This window comes from Maylandia zebra, linkage group LG1, assembly GCF_041146795.1.
Source record: "Maylandia zebra isolate NMK-2024a linkage group LG1, Mzebra_GT3a, whole genome shotgun sequence".
NCBI lineage: Eukaryota > Metazoa > Chordata > Actinopteri > Cichliformes > Cichlidae > Maylandia > Maylandia zebra.
In genome coordinates, this window is record NC_135167.1 from 36,065,674 (window position 1) to 36,069,953 (window position 4,280).

At 38.7% G+C, this 4,280-nt stretch overlaps 1 protein-coding gene across 1 annotated transcript in view; it reads right to left on the minus strand.

Annotated features, from left to right (window-relative positions):
• Window positions 1–3,166: 3,166 nt before the first annotated feature.
• Window positions 3,167–4,280, minus strand: part of LOC101467683 (very-long-chain (3R)-3-hydroxyacyl-CoA dehydratase) — a 17,769-nt gene continuing 16,655 nt past the window's right edge. The window contains exon 12 of the mRNA XM_004573284.2: window positions 3,167–4,280. This exon is cut by the window's right edge and continues 392 nt beyond it. The gene's annotated coding sequence lies outside the window, so the exon portion shown is untranslated.

The window sequence follows — 4,280 nt, forward strand, 5'->3', positions numbered from 1 at the left end:
AAGCAGCCAAACACCTTTCACCTTCCCTCTCACACATGAGGCTGTATCAATACGCCAACATTCAAACTGCTGCTGGGCTCGCAGGTGTAGTTTTGAGGCGAATCCTGAGACTCTGCTGCCTGTTGAATCGATGTAGAATAATGGGGCGTTCAGGGACTTGCACAGGAAGCTGGGTCCTACTTAGGGTGTGGTCAGGTGTTTTAGATAGAGAAACCGATTATTACGTGAAATTCTTATTTGCCTCACAAAGAAGAAAGCGTTATCTAAACATAAATATCCGCTTGGAATGAAAACACTGCAAATAAACGCTCAAAATAATTAAACAGATGAAGTTAATAAAGCTTAATATGATTATATTATTAACTTCTGCTGGCTTAAATGCTTTTTAATTTAATTTTTAATCAACGAACTATTGCGCAGATCGGGTAAACAGCACTTAAAAGGATAATTTCACCATTCTCATTTTAATTGTTGTAAGTGTAAGCATACATCTGACGTCATCATCTTAATCCAGTTGGACTAGTAGGAATGCATTAATGTGAGCCTTCAAGCTGATCATAGTATAATATATGCAACTATAACATATCCGAAAAATGATTAAGAAGAACTGCAGAGCAAAAACAAAGAGCAATTAATGAGTGTACCATGGCTGGAATACTCTGAGCTTCCACTAGCAAAGCATGTGGATGTTAGTTAACATATTTAGCATGCTGTGTCATATTAAGTTGTTCTAGGCCCGTTATATTGTAGTTGTTAAGGATGAGTGTCATTCACCTTCTTGTTAGATTAGCAAACATGACACCAAGTGGACAGTGAGACAGTGATTTGAAGACCAACTGTGACAACACAGAGTATGCACAGTGATACTCTGCTCATTGTAACTAATAAAAACTTCTGACATGATCTACAAATTGTTAATACTGTAGTTTTGCGAAGGTACTTTAAATCTTTTTTGCAGAGGCTGAGTTTGAGTGATTGGGGCCGGATAGTGAGGACACTTTTGATCCAGGAGCAGGAGGCAGGGGGAAGCTGAAGGTGGTCCAGTTTGGGACGATCTTCAGAAAAAACAGAAAATTTGTTCAGGGAACAAAAGGTTGTTTGGAAATAATTTTTAAGCTATTTTTTTCTTAATCTTATGGGACAAGTAAATAGAAATTGAAGATTGTTTATATAGCACCAAATCACAACAATTGCTTCAAGGTGCTTTATACTGTAAGTTAAAGACCCTACAATAATATAGAGAATACCCCCTATGAGCATCCAGTTGGCAACAGTGGGAAGGAAAAACTCTCATTAACATCAAGAAACCTTCAGCATAACCAGGCCATTTGCTGCAACCAATTTAAGATATAGAGTATAGAGGACAAAAGACACACTGTGCAAGAGACCCAGAGATGAATAAGAACCAAAGATTAAATGCAGAGTGGTGTATAAACACAGAGAAACTATGTGATGTTGTACACTGACAGACATGAAAAAACTTTTTTTTTTTAAAACAACATTTAATTAAACTTAGTTGGAATAAATTTTCATAATCTTAACATCATGGTTTTGTTACTGAGTCTGCTGATGTGATTTGTTACTTTAACAAATTACACCAATTACTTTGTTCTGTCTTTTTGTTCAGCTCCTCGTTAACACACAGATGTCACCAGAAAATCACATAGCAGCAACTCATTGCATTTGGGTCAGTCAAGTCAGAATCAGAATGGGGAAGAAAGGAGATTTCAGTGACTCTGAACATGGCATGGTTATTGACACCAGACAGACTGGTCTGAGCATTTCAGAAATTGCTGATCTGCTGGGAACACAACCACCTCTAGAGTTTACAGTGAATGGTCCGAAAAATGGGAAAAAATTGAGTGGGCAGTTCTCTGGGTGAAAATGCCTTGTAGGGTTCAGGGGAGAAGGACTGTGTTGCTGTTTGCTGATAGGCAATGACGAATAAAATAACCATTCATTATGATGTTTGCAGAGGAGCAGCTCTGAAGAAACAAAACAGCGAACCTTGAAGCAACAAAAGGCCACACTGGGTGCCACTGCTGCCAGCTAAGAACAGAAAACGGAGGCAATAATTGCCACAAGCTCACCAAAATTAGACAACAGGAGACTGGAAAATTGTTTCCTGGTGTGATGAGTCTCAATTTCTGCTGGGACATACAGATGGTAGGCATGAATGAGCATCGATTAAACACCACAGGCTTACTGAGTTTTGTTGTTGAGCGTGTGTGCCCATCTTCTGATGGCTGCTTCCAGAAGGATAACACGCTGACGCTGAAATAATCTCAAACTGTTTTTTGAATATGACAGCGAGTTTATTGCACTCAGGTGGCCTCATCAAATCTCAGTCCAACAGAACTTTGAGATGTGGTGGAACTGAAGATGGACGTGCAGCCAGCAGATGCTGTCATGTCAATATGAACCAAAATGTCTGAGAATGTTTCCAGACCCTTGTTGAATCTATACCACAAAGAATTAAAGCAGTTCTGAAAGCAAACGTGTGTCAAACCTAGTACTGGCAAGATGTACCCAACACTACAAGTATACCTGCCCGGTGAGTGTATACTGTCAATGGTGGATGCTCATATTAAACACAGACTAATTTTCAACATATGTCAAAAGTAATCTATGTGAGCCAAAAGCTTGGGTTTTACACTGCTCTAAATACACTTTCCAACATTTCTTTCTTTCTCCTATTGGCTCTGTATGATCTCAGTGAGAGCATATATCCTGTGCTCTCAAGATGAAGCACAGAAGCAAACAACTAACCAACCTTTATTTGTCACATACACAATCATACAGAGTACAACATGTAGTGAAATGCTCGTGTCTGAGCTGCAGACAGGCTGCAGACGTAGCTGCGCCATTCCAGGGCTTGGTTTTTAGCATGGAGGCGTCTAGCCAGGACCCTTACTGGATACCAGGGTCTACCACAACCCTACTGATGGTTCAAACTGTTCTGTTTGTAAGGGGACAATCAGGTGAATTTTGTCTCAAAGGTACAGGAAGGAAGTTGAAACAACCAATATGGCCAAATATAAAATAAAACACGTTTTTTTTTAACCTGGAAAGGAAGTTTAACCGTTAAGGATTAACAAGTCTCTGCATGTCCTGAAGAAAGTCAGAACACAAAATACTCTCCAAAATGTGACATGACAAAGGAATCTTCAAAATAAGAATGTTTATTTCATCTTTCCCCTCCCCAAACACTGTGAAGAAACAAAACTTATAAAAAGGTCCAGCACCGGCCTGAATTTGCCGGCATGAGAACATCTGAAAACACAGAAAGAAAAAAAAAAACAAAAACATAGACATGCAAAGCACTCCATATCAAGTTGAATGCCCAATACGTATCTTACAAACGACATCCACTCACAAACAGAGAAACATAAAAAAAATTGACCATGAAAACACAAATGAAATGGCAAAAATGTTAGCAAACAAATAAATGCAAAAGAAAGAGTGGCTGGGAAATAGTGAACAATTAAGGAAATGATGAAACACTGGGACAAAAAAATAAGGCATGCACAGCTCCTTCTCATATCATTTATATATTTCATACATGTTTTATATGCACTGAACAGGATCTGTTAGTGAAATCAAGTGGATCTGGGGCGACTAAAAGAGAAGATGCAGAGAGAAGATCCCCCTGTCCCCAAAATACCCCCAACAAACTTTGAAAATCATGAGCTAAATGCATACTGTCACACATTGCTGTTGAAACTAACGCAAGGATTGGTATGAAGGATTGTGAATCACTCCCAAAACAAACAAACTGCTAAGAACATTTGCATGACTTTGTTAATATTCAAAGCACTGAGTGACTGACAGCTCCATCCAAAGCTCAGTGCTGCAAATGCACCGTGGAACCAATGAGGAGAAAATAAAGTAACTCTAAAACTGTTCATAGTTTGCAGCCACAGTGTTTTATTGTAAAGGCATCTGACACAACAGCTTTAAAAGTTCAAGTGGTGTTATAGCTTAACCTTAACTTCTGGAAGATTTACCTCACAGCTGACCTTTTTGTGGAGAGTTCATATTAACATGGTAAAGACTGCTAATCACAAAACCTCTCTTTTGGATACAGTATTGCCATGTCCACACCGTGGTTTGTGTTCAAGCGGACATGACACGCCATGTTTAGACTCTCACTCATTCATGTACTTGCGACAACTGAAGCAGAAAACACATTCTTGTGATAAAAAAAAAACCCCTTCTTTTTTTATTTATGTCCCAAAATATCAACAAACAAAAACATTACTTTATAAAGACACCTCTAG